This window comes from Bombyx mori, chromosome 18, assembly GCF_030269925.1.
Source record: "Bombyx mori chromosome 18, ASM3026992v2".
NCBI lineage: Eukaryota > Metazoa > Arthropoda > Insecta > Lepidoptera > Bombycidae > Bombyx > Bombyx mori.
In genome coordinates this window covers 7,936,657-7,953,303 of record NC_085124.1, presented here as the reverse complement: position 1 = coordinate 7,953,303, position 16,647 = coordinate 7,936,657, and the positions used below count along the sequence as shown (strand labels likewise).

The following is a 16,647-nucleotide window of genomic DNA, read 5'->3' as shown; positions in this document are numbered from 1 at the left end:
AGGTCGATACTCTGTAGATGGTGGTGGCGATGACGATTATTAACATACATTACTGGAGACGAATGCTTGGTATTTCATGGATCGCACTTCGCACCAATATCTCCATTCTTCAAGACCTTCTTTCGGCACTCTTGCATGGGCGCATACTATCATTTTTTGGGCATCTCCCGGCGAGGAAATGACTCCATAGAGCGCCTTTTTGTTCAGGGCAAAGTAGAAGGTCCTAGACTGCGTGGATGGTTGCTCATGCGATGGACCGACCAAGTCAAGTCAAGTTGGCGGCTGTTTGCATGAGTGTACCAGGCTCACCATAGACCGGGAAAAGTGACGATTGCTCCTAAAGCGTATAGCATCTGCCCACAGCAATGACACTGAATGACAACCACGACCACTGACAAGAGTGATACGACAAAGAAGAAAGGAGTAACATACATTACTATTTTCTTAGTTATTATGTGTAGGAAAGTAGAAACAACAATGCTATGATGCATAAAATTAAGTGCATTTAATTGGACTAAAATAATAATTATCCCGGTCTCTGTTGCGTTTGCGACAGAAAACAGACATTAGAGATGTCCAGGCATTAGAGACATATTTTATCGACACGACCTATTTACGATGGTGTTATGGTTGTCTATCTACAAAGACAATCATAAAAATACGCGATTCCATTAGTCTCCATAATATAATTAGAGGACGGAATAGAGGAATTAATGTTGAACAAATATGCTGAGGATATTTTTATTAGTGCTGCTTAATGGAGAAGTCGCAATATCCATTTGAAAAGAAAACATAAGCTTAGTTAAAGTGATAACTCCTCCGATTAAATGAACACCGCGCTCCGTATATCAATATGATAAGATAAACTGCGGATTAATTCTGTATTTATGCAATATAATTTATTTTTATCGAAGAATCTTTAACAAAATGTTCCCAGCAAAGAGCATAAGGTGGAAATGACTTTGCTTTGAAACTCAAAGTTTCTTTCAATTCTCCGTTCAAACTCTATCGGAACCTACGGCACTCGGTTGGGTTGTTAATTATTTTTCCAATCGATTCGATTACATAACCTTCTAATGCACATTTCACATTTTAACATCATAAAAGCCATCTTTGAAAAAGAATTCTATTAACTTTTATCTATTATAATAGGCTAGTTGTTATAAGGAAGAATTAAAATGTATAACAGCGTAAGGTATCTCCAATTAATACGCAAAATCTGCTTATCCTAATCATTATGCAGCACATAGGATTTCCCGAACCCAGATGACACAACTGCGAACAACCGTCTTCACCCCAGATATGTTCTTTCGGATCCTCTCCATTCACTCTCGGTACTTTTAGGCTTTCCAAGAACTGATCACCGTTCTCGTCCAACGCACTGAATTCTCACCAGATGGAGATCAACAAAGTACTACACTTGCTAGGGCTGATGTTAGTAGATCCATTGAGGCTGAGGTCACATGAGTTCGCTCACCAGTCATAGTGAAGCCAGAATGGTTCCTCCATGCAAATGGGGCATAAGATAAGATAAGCCTTTATTAACAATCTAATTTAAGTTACATTTTTAATACACCTATTATCTAGTTTTATTATTCGGCACCGGTTTCTTGATCGTCTTGCTGTACAGCATAAGCCTCCCCGAGGGTTCTCCATAACATTTTAACCTGCGTTTTTCTCATCCAAGTCGTTCCTGCCACTTTTTTGGTGTCATCTTCCCATCTACTTTGCTGTCTTCTGCAATGGACCATAGGCAGGCAAAAAAGCAAGTAGAATCGACCAGGTCCACGAGCGACGGTCCACTTACTATTGAATCATAAGATCGAGCCTTCGGTGGCAGAAAAAAACTAAAAACTCGGTGAATTTATAATGTTTTTCTAGACAGTTGGGTATCGTAGACATAAATAAAAGAGTTTAAATGTACTGCATAAACACGAAAGGTCGGATTCAGAAATGAATAAAATAAGCAGGAGACCGAACCGTAAATTGTCTTTTAATCACGAGCTTGTTTTCTATTTCACACGAACGAATACATCTGTTGTGAGTAACTAAGAAAAATGAATTGAAAATCGGATAAAAGGCAACATTTTCTCGTAACATTATTAAGTGACTATCCGCGTACCGTCTTTGATGATACAATATCCATCACACAGAATAAAATTATGATTAAGAGCGGGGCCGAGGTTTACCCGAGATCGGATCTCAGCACTCGGAATCCCCGTTTAGTTTAGTTCCAGTGTCGGTTGAGCTCCTATTTGCAATAAACACGTCCCGCGAGGTCCCACAATGCGGAACAAGTTTTCACGGACTTGTTTGCACTCGAGAATGTTAAAACTGGGAGTTGTGTTCGTAACCTTGTTTTTTTTTTTGTTTGTTTGATTTCGCAAAAACGTATTACACGTCTTTCAATTGAGAATGCTGTTTTTGTTTTTTCATTTTGCTTTTGAACTGATGACGTACTTACGTCAGTTACATGTTTGCAAAAATTAACAGTGCCCATTGTTTATGTTTATTTTTAGGTCTCTTAATTATTGGGCGAACCTCACAGATCAACTTTTTTTTTTTATTGCTTAGATGGGTGGACGAGCTCACCTGGTGTTAAATGGTTACTGGAGCCCATAGACATCTACAACGCAAATGCGCCACCCACCTTGAGATATAAGTTCTAAAATCTCAGTACAGTTACAACGGCTGCCCTACCCTTCAGACCGAAACGCATTACTGCTTCACAACAGAAATAGGTAAGGCGGTGGTACCTTTCTTTTTTTTTTTTTTTTTTTTTTTTTTTTTTTTTTTTTTTTTTTTTTTTTTTTTTTTTTTTTTTTTTTTTTCGGGTAGAGGGCCGAACCTCCTACGAGGTCCCCGCGCAAAAGGGGCGCGCGGGGTATGTGAGACTCAACGATCTGCAGGTGTTGAGAGCAGATCGCGGGCCCAAGGATTTTAGGACCCACCCACTAAACGACTCCCCTGCACTCTTACACCCGACGTCCGATCCTCTCCGAGGTCAGAACCCGGATGAGGTAGGGGGGTTACCGCGGTCAACACTACAACCAGACGGCGCGGCTCACCCCAAGGACGCCCAGCCGACGGAGCCTTCGAGGCGAATCGAAGGCTCTGAAACGTCGGCCGTCTTGGTACGGCAGCCCATCAGGCCGCCCAGACAGTGCCGCTGGTGTCCCGGAATACCCCGCTGGACCAGAACCAGCCTGCCGGGTCGGGACGCGATACACCGCCAACCGGTCGCTCTTTCGTAACTCCTTGGCAGCGCGCTAGAGTGCTGGTAGCGCGCCGCGCGGCCTCTACCCCCTCAGGTCGCCCCTTGACCTTCACCGGGGGGAAGCCGCCATCTACAGGGGCCGGAGTCGGGCAAAGGCCCTTCTCCGGCCCCCGGCTCGGCGGCGACGGATAGGTGCGGAGAGGGATGAGCTCTCCCTCTCTCGTTCCGCCGCCTCCTTCTGCGAGATGGTGTACTCGCAGAAGTCGAGCATCGCCTTCCAGGACTCATCGCTGCCGAGCATCGTGGCCACGACGGTCGGTAGCGATAAGTCCGGTCCTATTTGCGAGACAAGGACACGGCGTTGCTCCAGCCATGCGGGGCAATATGCGAGCGTATGCTCGACCGTGTCCTCGTCGCAGTCACACTCCATCTGACACTCCATCGTCGGTTCCCTCCGGGCGATGCGATGCAGGTACCGGCCAAAACACCCATGGCCGGTAAGCATCTGCGTCAACCGGAAGGTGAGACGCCCTTGGTCACGGTTCGCCCATTCCGCGAGGACCGGGCGCACCGCCTCGACGGTCCGGAGACCGGCCGACGGGTTCGCCAAGCGGCGAGACCACGCCTCCAGCACAGACCGCCGAGATTGGAGCCTCCGCGCTCTAATCGCTCCTTCTCCGGGACGTGGTTCCCCCCTGTCGCGAAGGTCACATCGCCACGCATAATCGGCGGCGAGTGCCTCCGCCTCCAGGTCCCAGGGAAGCGTCCCGGCGAGAACGCACGCCGCCTCGAAGGAGACAGTGCGGTATCCACGGATCGCCCTGACCGCGATTGCACGCTGCGGGCGTCGCAGGGCCGCGATGTTCCTGCGAGTCAGGGCGCGGCACCACACGGGGGCCCCATATAGTGCCATGGACCGCACCACCCCCACGTAGAGACGACGTACTACTGCGTCGGGCCCCCCAACGTTTGGCAAGAGCCGGCTCAACGAGCCAGCCGTCGCCATCAGCCGAGGGCCTAACTTCTCGAAGTGAGCGCGGAAGTTCCAACGACCGTCCAATTCGAGGCCGAGGTACCGCAACCCGGTTACCCCAACCTCGACGCGGACGCCTCCAATCACCAGGTGGGCCCCGGGCGGCGGCTCTCTTCCAGCCCTGTGAAACAGCAGGGCCTGGGATTTTTCGAGCGCCACCTCGAGGCCCAACCTCCGAATATTACCGACGACGAATGCCACCCCTGCGCAGGCAAGACGGGCAGACTCATGGTAGTCTTTCCCCCGAGCTATGACTAACGTGTCATCCGCGTAACACACAACGCGTAGGCCCGGGAGAGGGCTGTGAAGGGCACCCCGCAGGACCCAGTCGTAGCCGAAGGACCCAGTCGTAGCCGAGAGGCGGTGGTACCTACCCGCGCGGACTCAAGAGGTCCTACAACCAGTAACCAGCTGTTAAGTATTTACTGGAACCCAAGGATACAACAACCCGAATGCGCTTATAGATTACTAATTAGAAATATCAATTGGTTTGCAAAAATCGCTTTCCGGTTTCAAGACGTTAAATGAGAATTAACTAAATTAAATGGAGACACCAGAAATAGACTGTAGACACAAACAGAATTTGTACTGAAAACTTGTAAGTGCATGATTTATACAAAAAATAAATATGCTATTTATTCAACTTCTACCATACAGCTAAGATTACTAAATTTAGATATAACAAAACATCAAACCAACCTATGATTGTTATTAAAACTAATTTCACTCAAGCAGTCTAAAACATAGCTTAGGCCAAATTATTTTCACTGTAAGCACATAAGAAAAGGCACGATAATAATTTCTACTGAAGCCCGCCCGAATCAACTCAAAGTTCTTTGTAGATTTTAATGTAATTAGCTTAGCTACGTATGACTAAGATTAAAATTGAAACACGTTACGAATTGCTACGTAACGAATTATTTACAATGGAATAAATTACATGAATTAATTGAATCATTTACATTCTCTTCCAGTTAATGGTAGTAAATTGAACTCTGAATGTAAGTACGTTTTTAGAACTTTTATCTTATTGAAATCGGGTAGAACGTTTCTTAAAATGTCATTTTTAATACATTTGGTAGAATTTGCGGTTTTGTATTGATACTTTATTCGTTAAGATTTTTAGTAAATCTAAATGTAGAAGTGTCCGTGTCCTAAATATTAAGACGCTCGGCGTATCCGTATTCATTTGACTAATCAAATGACGGTGTAAGCTGTTTCTTTTTTGATTTGGACCATTTTTTCTAAGCAAACTCGTACCTGACACTTTTGCGCATAAGTTTTACAATGAAGGAAGCACATCCTGGATTAATATCTTACCTTCAAAATTTATCTATTTTTAAATTTATTTATAATCATTGAAATTAGTAAATATGTATGCCCTTATTATGAGTTCGTTTAAATCTAGGTTTCACTGCCTTGCCTATTTCGCCAGCGAAGTTATTATGTGCTACATAACGTTATTCTAATGCAATCAAAGCTTCGACCTCATGTCTCAAGGTGAGATTCGCGTTATGATTTCGTGATACAATGTGAAACGCACTATACGCGAGATAGTAAAGCGTAGATCTCTGAAAGCACTGGGATCTGTGAATAACGGTGAAAGAAATCAGCGAATTAAAAAAAAAAATTTTTGAAAAAATATTTTAGAAATTAGAACTTTCGCGAAACACAATAACTTGTAACCAGTTCAAATAACACTGCATTATATAAAAATATGAACTAAATTTGTAAGAGACAGTAAAAAATGAACTGATAATAGATTCATATCTTTTCAGCGGTTTAGTTCGCAAAAAAAAAAAACGAGAATGAAGATGACGACTTTTTTTGCTAAAAATAAAATCGTGTGCAAACGAGACTCGAATAAAAATATCTAGGCCTTTCACGAGGCTTATAATGAAGGCGATATTTTGTTACGAATTCTGAATTGATTTTATCTGATTTTAAGGAGTATTACTTATTTATTCGAAGATTTAAACTAAAAAAAGGAGACATTGTCTTAACGTGATTCTCTTTCAACTCAGCCGCTGTCAATGGCCTTTCGGATGATCATAATTTATCTCAACTTTCATACCCGCTGTTACTATGGTTGAATATATGAAAACATGAAGTTGCTAAAACAACTCGCGCCCCACCTGTTCCACGTTGATGATACTAATTTGTAAAGGAAAATATTCACCGAAGTTCCGCCAACAACTGAACAAAGTTTCATCTCAATCGGATAAGAGACGCGGAAAGGCATTGACATGAAACTAACACACAAAAATCGTGTTAATTCTTAATATAAACTAATCGTAATCATGTTTTTTACTGGTGGTAGGACCTCTTGTGAGTCCGCACGGGTAGGTACCGCCACCCTGCTTGCTTCTGCCGTGAAGCAGTAATGCGTTTCGTTTTGAAGGGTGGGGCAGCCGTTGTAACTATACTGAGATCTTAGAACTTATATCTCAAAGTGGGTGGCGCATTTACGTCGTAGATGTCTATGGGCTCCGGTAACCACTTAACACCAGGTGGGCTGTGAGCTCGTCCACCCATCTAAGCAATAAAAAAAATGTTTTGCTATAACTGACTGATTTTTACTATTACGTATTACCGTCGTTGGCAGATAAACAAACGGTCCACCTGGTTGGTAAGTAGCGACCACTGTCGTTCATGGACTTTGTTAATTATTATTATTATTATTAATACTTTATTTCAGTTTTTTTTTTTAAAACCATAACATTTTGTTAGTAGTAATTACTTATATCTATGTTAGTGACTTAAAAAATCTAACACATAACTATCATTATATATATACATTTTATACCATTACATTTTTTATTTTATTTTTTCTCCTTCCAAGTAAGTGCCTACTGCAAAGGCTATTGATCAGCAGTCCCTCGATCTTGCTCGATATGATTCTCAAAAGACTGTTGTTAATGCCGTATAACTCTTATAAGGTTAATTAAGATAAAGTAGCTTTTGAGACAGTCATTAAATTAACTTTTAATAAAACTCCACATTCAATGAATCATTGAATTACTAGAAAATACCTATAGATTCATTCGTATTTATCAAAACACCTTTATTTATATATATTTTTTATGAATGAGCGATTACTGGTGGCCCAGAAACCTTTCCACTTTCACCAGGATAGGTGTGCGAGCAAAGGTTCAGCCAGGAGGAGTTTATTTATATCAAGAAGCCTCCTATCATTATAACGTGTTTTTGTTGCTAGAAGCTATCCTATACCCTGGAAATACTCTCAGTTAAATACAAATCTAATTATCTGAACGTTGAAATAGTTCAATCAAAATATATGGAGCCTCAAAAGGTTTATTAATGATTAAGGTATTCAATTTTTATGGCCTACACAATAAGGTTATAAGGCCTTCTCTGTCAACGTAAATACATTAAACCATTAGGAGGAATATTTTACTTAACGAAACATTACTCTGTATAAATACGAAGCCAATTAATTAATCCAAATATAAACTGAATGTCGGCAAGAATTTTCCAAGAAATAAATAAAATTATTTCTTCAGAACGGAAACTTTGTTTGGTTGTTCAATTTCTCAAAGCAATCTCTATCGTGAAGCAACGTAAATATTTGTACTTAGAAACAGGAAATTAAATTAACCTCTATGTATTATTTGAACAGTTGTGTGTACTGGTTAAAAAATATATAATAAAAAGCTGTTTAAACCAGATTGATAAAAGTTTATATTAAAAGTTATCCGTACTAAAAAACGTCATTTAACTTTATTATTGTCACCCTTTATTAATTTTGAAGAAAAATTACGTTATTGTGTAATGTTTATTATATTATAACGATAATTAAATAAAAATAACGTAAATTTTTGTAAAAAAAAAACCTACGTATCGATGACCTTTTGATTGCCTGTCGGAGTCAATATCTTGGTGAGTTTTTTTTTTTTATTGCCTTTGTAGGCAGACGAACATACGGCCCACCTGATGGTGAGTGGTTACCGTCACCCATGGACTTCAGCAATGCCAGGGGCAGAGCCAAGCCGCTGCCTACCGTTGTATACCGAGATGTATTTTGTATGTTGTATTGTTTCCAGCATCCTTAGCATGAGAGAAAATCATAGCTTAGCTGTTGAATGTTATTCATTTAAAAAAGGATAGCGCAACACTATTTCTATGAAACTTCGTTCTTGAGAATCTCTTTGTTCAGCCCATTAAAGAAGTTTCGTTGAAGTGCTTATGAAGCAACAATCCCATTTATATCTGTTACTGGCCTTGGATATTTTCCACACTCCATCTTTTTTTTGTAACGATATTCTTTTGCAGTTTTCAATTGTTTCGTAAATGAAACAATATATTGCTGATTCTAGTCTGAGTTCAAAGGAAACTGTAACCTTATTCTGAAAAAGAGATGACTGCGAAGAGAATAAGAAACAAGTCGCAATTTTAACTGTCGCAGAATGGCCAAATAGTGTGGTGAAGTATTAGCATTGATTAATGTGGGTTTTAGAAGAGTTTTTTGCACTCACGCTCGTGTTTCTTTCCACCTGAACATAAGCACTGATAGTCACAAAACAAAAGCAAAACAAGAATTCTAATGATTCCAATGCTTTACAATCAGTTATTTTAAAAAATTGTGTGAGATAAGTAATGGAATAATCTTAACAAATAGCGAGACATCGTCGCACGTGATAAGTCGTCCAATATAGGGAGGTAATGAGGCCGCAATGGGCCATTATCGTTATCCTATATACATTCAGACCGGGCTGTCTTGACCCTTGACCCGGTCCGTAAGTGTAGTCTCCCTTTGTCGTTTCACTACCTATCAAACTACCGGTGTTTCTCGATCGTAACACGAACAACAGTTTATCAAATAAATAAAAATTAAATGCATCATTGTTTTGTTTGGTAACAACGATTGTAACTTAAAAAAATATCGTATCTTATTATCGTAACACTCCCAAAAACTATTGTGATTTTTTCTTTAGTACCTACCTAATCATTATGTTCAGATGTGTGCTTGTTATTGTTATAGACAATCGTACCATTGATCTACCACTATGATGTACCACTAAATATGATTACGTTACCCGGTCAACATCTTAAGATATTTAGTAGGTATTCACGGTCTAAATTCTATGGGTTATAAAGGTATTCACGGTCTAAGTTCTTGTCTCATAGCTACTCTTTTGAATTTCTGACATAAAAAAGCCTAATTTGTTTAAAGTTTTTTTTTACTTTTAGTTTAGTTTTTGCCTTTTGCGTTTGTACACGCTTAATTCCGTAATTTAAAACTATTTTATTCTCAGTAATGTTTTAAGAAATGCATAAGTTTAAGGCAAACTTTTTTTTATTATAGAATTGAATAGGCTAAAAAATAAATATCACGTGTCAAGTACTAGTATGAACAAATAATACATATTTTTAGGTATGTAATGACAATACTAAACTTAATGAAAATGTTTTACCACTAAAACACGAAGCGTTATTGTGTCGTCACTTTCTTCAATGAGAAAGTTATAATAGAAACTTGCTCAGAAGCAGTGTGAATAGCAAAGCGTTGTGTGCACGGGCTCACACAGGTATACATAATATAACAAGCCATATAAACGCGGTATTGTCAAGCACAAAATTCACTTGAGTCGAGTTTAGAAGAACCATAATTATAGCAATTACTTCAAAATATAAGTACGAAAGAATAACGTTGCAGCATTATTTAATATAATATGTAGATAACTGACAGCTTGCGTATCGAAAAGGTCAATGGGTAACATAATCATGACCTATCTTAACCGAATTTAAAACCATACCGATACGGAGGTTTAAGTTAATCAAAGCTCTAAGAAACAAAAAAGTAAATAAAAAAGAATTCCAAGAGTAAAATAAATGTGTACTTCAACGAAAAGTACTTATGAATAAATGTTTCAGTTATCCAACGCTGTTATTTGATTCCAGCTACCTTGATGTACAAGTGTACGTAGGGTTGCCAACTCTTTGAAACGCTGGATAACATATTAAATGAAGTTATATCTTGTTCATATTCAGAAACCTCATACAAACAAATAATTTTAAAAATATTAATAATCAAATTATTCGTTTTTACAATATTGTTTTTGAATTATTCTACAACAGATAATAAAAGTAAATGTTGACATGGTGTATCCGTGATGCTTTATCGATCATTTGTCACCCCTTTTAAGATACATTCCTATGTGCAGCCATCGTTGCGCGTCATACAAATTCCTAACATTATCTTTCAATCAAGTGGAGCACAAACATGGAATAAGCACGAACAGACATTCTCGGTATCTGGTCGTATATATGTACATATATCGTAGGGATGTTCGATATTCATCGATGTTTAGCTGCAAAACATCGATATTATGAGAATAAAATATCGAATTATCGAAACGTCAATGTATCTCTTAGGGCCATCTAACGGTGGTTAGTCCCTAGGTAGTACAACTATTTTAAACTAGATGACACTGATTAACGTTATCGAAGTAAGCCGTACAACCTAAATGTGTGTGAAATTAGGAAAATGTTAAATGTGAAATGTGATGTCGGAGTCCAATAATTAAACGTCCGCTTTATAATCCGTAAAATGTAGTTTTAATTAATAAACACGCATAAAAAATAAAATAGACAGTTTTATTTCCTACCAAAAACATCGATGTTTTGCTATCGATGTTTATCGTACATCGATCCTTTTAAATCGATGTTTACATCAATGCCAACATTGATGGTTTTCTAATATCGATCATCCCTAATATATCGACGTATGCTACCAATTAGATTAATGTAAGTTAGTCGGCTGAAATTATAAATTGCGTTTCAATTTGAGTGATTCATCTATGGTGACGCCTGTGTCTGTTCGCCGTCTACTGATAGATATAAATTTTAATTACATCATTTAACTTTACTGTCAGGTGGAAGAATGAATACTGCTAGATTTTAATCGAACTTAAACATTTAAATAAAATTTATTTAAAAAAAATTAGGCAACAGGCCATAAAATTAATTGGTTATGTTGCAAGTTTTTGTTTAAATTTCGACGTAACGTAATCACGTCTGATAGATGATGATGAACTTTCATTATGTTTTATTAAATTTATCTTTTAAATATCGGTAACCCTGTTCGTACGTTTCATAACGAAATAACCTCCACATTTGGGTTTCGCGTTGCCAATGACCCAGTAACTGACATCAAACAAACTGTAATTTAAACGGGCGAGCGTATTTGTTATTACGACGTTTTAAGGCCACGCCTCAACGTAGCGCAGTCGAAGGACGCCGATTCAAAAACAAAGTTTTATTGCCTATAACAAACAGTGTTTTATGTTTACAGTGAAATCCGTTTATTAAATAAATATTTTCGTAAATTTCATGAAACCTACGTACTTAAACCTAAAAGTGACGATAAGAGGAAAATATCTCAACTATTCGACAACCGCGCATAAAATTTAAATCAGATCTATTTCGTAGGATCGAGAGCAAGCGGTAAAAGCAAATCCTTTCACTCGAAGACAAATTATTGAGGAAACGACGTTCAAGAATATGCCATAACACGCCAGGCCCCTTATTCAACTCTTCATCGTAAAGGATTATTGGACGGAATTACGGCCCAGCCCATTCGAGATCACCCTTTATGTAATACACAATGTAATGGTCTTCTGTCCTTTTTAATAATAATGATATTGACTTTTGTTTTGGTTTACACTGTTCGTAACCAGAAAAAATACAGCCAATTGCTTTCGGAGCATGTGTCACAAGCTAAGCGAAAATTTTTCCTCTTCTATTTAACGTCAACAAATGTTTAGTTAGTATGTTGTTATATTTATAATATTTTGTCGGAACTGACTAAATTATTTTAATTCATTATTATTTGGTTCAAAACAATGTTTAACCTTGAACTCTATTTTATACAATTTACAATTTCTGATGTTTCAAATAGTTTACAGCTTTCGTGGCCAATGTAAATTTTACATTCATTCAAAATCTTAAACCTCCGAAAGTTATTCATTGATTGAATTGAGACTTTGTAATTTTAGGGCTAGCATTTTAGAACGATTGAACAAATGGCTGTATTTCAAACTATTTCATTTGATTTCAATGGCATTCATTCCAATTATCGTAACCACATCGACGTAGGATTCTCCCATATTTGCCCTAGATGTGTGAACAAGCTCACGGTTTACGGAGTATTAACTTGAGATGAAATATGACATCGAAGTCTTAATTTTTATTGTAATATTTAAGTAGCTCGAATTAATACATCGTAACTGTCAAACCAATGTCTGGTATGTGCGAAACGTATAACCACTTCATTTTCATGGAAAAGCAAGTCAGTAAAAGCGTTATAAAATCTCGCTAAATATTGTGTTAATAATATGATTAATAACAATTACCCGCAACATACCTGCCGTATCTTTTTCCGAAGTTTCTTATGTGAAAATGATTGACTGGACAAAATTGCTTTTATTAATAAGACCACCCATTATATAAATAAATTATACCTGCCTGATGACTAATATGAATGTTTTGATGTACAATATACTGTCGCACTCTGTCTATAATAGTTAAAATTCCAAAATCTCTAAAAAGTGCACACAGCAGATGCTTAGTTTGACAACGACGAAATGCCTTTTAGTTTTTGCGACATAGTCTAACTTGCGGACATCAGAATCCTACAGATCGATGTGATATTTTGACAGATTTTAGGCACCGTCTCAGTTTTATGTTTAGAACTCTTGAGATATGGTACTCGTATCTCAATGGCTACTTTCGTTGGCAGTTTCAACTACTATTTTAATTATTTGTAGGAAAAATAGTGACAATATAGCATTGATAAACATTAATTGCTTAATTGCATTGTTAACATCTTAATATCCTTGAAACTATGTGGAGACGCAGTCTGTTCCAGGATGTAGTGATTGTTCAGTGTGATAACCCACGTATTTGTGCTATAAAAGTTATGTTAAAGGATAAATCCTTTTTAATGTTTAGTGTGTACATGCCAACAAACATTGCGGCAAATCTTACGGATTTTACGGATATCCTGAGTGTGGTGAGTGCCATTATTGAGAGCTGTCATATTGACCATGTTTTTATGTTGGGTGATTTTAATGCACATCCTTCCGAACAATTTTATGATGAGTTGTTATCTGTATATTGTGATGAACAAAAATGGATATGTATAGATACTAAATTATTAGGAATACGATCTAACACGTATACTTTCTTAAGCGAGGCTCATATGTCAAAGAGGTGGCTTGATCATTGCGTGGTTACCGAAGCTGCTGTGAGCTTGGTTGAGAATGTATACGTGTTGTATGACGTGTTATGGTCCGATCACTATCCTTTGATAGTTGAATGTAGGTTAGATAAAATAACTGCAAAAAGACTTGATGTTTGTTTAAGTAAATCCAATAACGTTATTTGGGGTGAGAGAAGTCCTGATCAAATAGAATCTTATCAGAAAGAATGTAATAAAAGATTAAGATTAATTGACTTTCCTCATGAACTCAGTAAATGCTGTGATGGTGTGTGTACTGAAGTAAATCACATAGTAGTTATAGATAAATTGTATACAGATATTGTAAATGCCCTAAGTGCAGCTGCATTGGACGGTCGGGAGGGCGCTGTAAAACGTGCTAGAAGAGTGGTAGTGGGCTGGAATAAGCATGTTGCCGAGGCTCACAGGGAAGCTAGGCAAAAGTTTTTGTTGTGGGTAGGGTACGGTAAACCTACTTCTGGGTATGCGTATAATGATATGTGTGAATCTAGAAAAGTTTTCAAGTCTAGACTAAAGTGGTGCCAAGATCATGAGGACCAAATAAAAATGGATATTCTAGCCTCACACCATTCTAAAAGTGATTTTCGTGGCTTTTGGAAACACACAAATAAATTAAAGAATAGGCCGACAATACCTGTGAGCGTCGGTGGCGTGAGTGAACCAGAACAAATTGCCAACATGTTCAAGGAACGCTTCTTTGTAAAATCTACTTTAGGACTCGCTGGGTCGGTGCTTGATATTGAGCACGGCAGGGAAATTGGAGTGGCATTTACGTCTAAGGATGTTAAAAAGACAATTAGGTCAATGTCACGTGGTAAGTCTCCGGGACATGACGGGCTCAGCATTGAGCACCTGCGTTATGCGGGCGTGCACATCTCTAGGGTTCTCTCAATGCTGTATAACATTTGTGTGGGTCATAGTTATTTGCCAAGGGAAATGATACGAACAGTAGTTGTACCAATAGCTAAAAATAAGACTGGAGACCTTGCAGATAGCAGTAACTATAGGCCTATCTCACTAGCTACTGTTATATCCAAAGTGCTGGACAGCATGCTTAACTTTAAACTAAATAAATATGTAAATCTTCATGATAACCAATTCGGATTCCGTTCAGGTTTGTCGACAGAGAGTGCAATCTTAAGTCTTAAGCATGCTGTCAAATACTACACGCGGCGAGGAACACCTGTTTATGCCTGCTTTCTTGATCTGTCCAAGGCGTTTGATTTGGTTTCCTATGACCTCTTGTGGAAAAAGTTGGAAAATATTAAACTACCCACGGAAATAAATAACATTCTAAAGTTTTGGTATGGGAACCAGATCAACAATGTGCGATGGGCTGGGGCTTTGTCTCTTCCATATAGGTTGGAGTGCGGGGTGAGACAAGGCGGGTTGAGTTCGCCTACGCTCTTCAACCTGTATATGAACGAGCTGATCGGCGAGCTCAGTAGGACCAGGATTGGTTGTTTCATAGACGGGGTGTGCGTAAACAACATCAGCTACGCAGACGATATGGTGCTGCTGAGCGCGTCTATCTGTGGCCTAAGGCAACTTATTTCTTTGTGTGAGGGATACGCCAAATCACACGGTTTGGTGTACAACTGTAAAAAGTCGGAGATCATGGTCTTTGAGACCAGGGGTGGGACGCATGATAAAATACCTCCCGTAGTACTCAACGGAACGCCATTGACAAGAGTTTATAAATTTAAATATCTCGGCCATGTGTTGACCCCTGATCTCAAAGATGATGAAGATATTGAACGAGAGCGGAGAGCATTGTCGGTTAGAGCAAACATGATAGCTCGCAGGTTTGCACGGTGTTCACTTAAAGTCAAGGTCACCCTCTTTAGGGCCTACTGTACTAACTTTTACACGTGCAGCTTGTGGGCTGGATATACTCAAAGATCATACAATGCTCTCCGTGTTCAATACAATAACGCGTTTAGGGTGCTGGTGGTGCTGCCCCGCTTTTGTAGCGCATCAGGGATGTTTGCAGACGCGCACATAGATTGTTTTTACGCTACCATGCGTAAGAGGTGTGCATCTCTGGTAAACAGAGTGAGGGCCAGCTCCAACAGTATCCTGAGCATGATCGCAAGCAGGCTGGACTGTATATACATGGGTCGCTGTGGTGCCATCTCCCATGGGATGTTACCACAGTAATTCATTGTGATGTAAATATAACTACTAACATAGGTCTAAGTCTTATTAACAATTTATATGAGTCATGGATACTTGAAATAAAAACATTATTATTATTATTATTATTATGAATTCTTATGAACAAACTACATTATATGACTTTGTACCAAACTTTTTACCTCTGTACCAAACAACATCTCCGGATCGTCTTTCGGGCTAAACTATCGAAATAAGTACCTTCAGAAAACTGATTGAAACTATGTACTTATCTTTTGGTAAACCCCAAAAATGTAACTGAAGAAATTCAAATATTTTTTTATTATTTTATAACTTCAAGTTAAGGTATTGATTCAAGCGATTGACTACATGTTCATAGATCGTTCAAAGTATAAATCTCATTCTCTTAGAATTTTTGTTAAACACTTCAATTCTAAACGTGCGATACGTGTCACTTCTAGATTCTTCAGATCAAGTCACGTAATTGAGTTAAGATTGCCTCACTACATCAGAATGTTGTCTTTAGTAATACTATCAATTTTTAAATAGCCATTTAAAACCGCTTAATCCGTATAGTTTGGAGTACTGAAAATATATATTTTTACATATTATCTTATATAGTTTAAGTTCACAGTTTGTCTTCCGAATAAAATAAAAAAGCCCGGTATAAAATTTTCTAAAGGGCTTAGTTAAAAAAATTAAAAATTCTCAGTAAGTTCGCTTCATTTAGAGCCAACAGTAAATTGTAATACGTTCATTTAACTTAATAATCATGAAACCGTAAAAACCCCTGCTCGTTTCTGTTTTGTTTGGAGCACAATCCTTTGCAACTACAAATTAAGCATAAAAGCGGGCATTTCGAATTACGTTAACAAAATCTCTCGGTCCGAGGTTTTGATGCTAGCTCCTCTCAGAGATTATCTGGAAGCGGCAGGAGTTTCATTAATTATATTCTCGCTTCCATTGTTTATTAGGAGAATAGTTTTCAGTTTAATACTC

General features: G+C 38.5%; 1 protein-coding gene across 1 annotated transcript in view; it reads left to right on the top strand.

Moving 5' to 3' along the window:
- LOC101746298 (uncharacterized) overlaps nucleotides 1–16,647 on the top strand; it is a 265,185-nt gene that overhangs the window by 74,866 nt on the left and 173,672 nt on the right. The window lies entirely within an intron of this gene.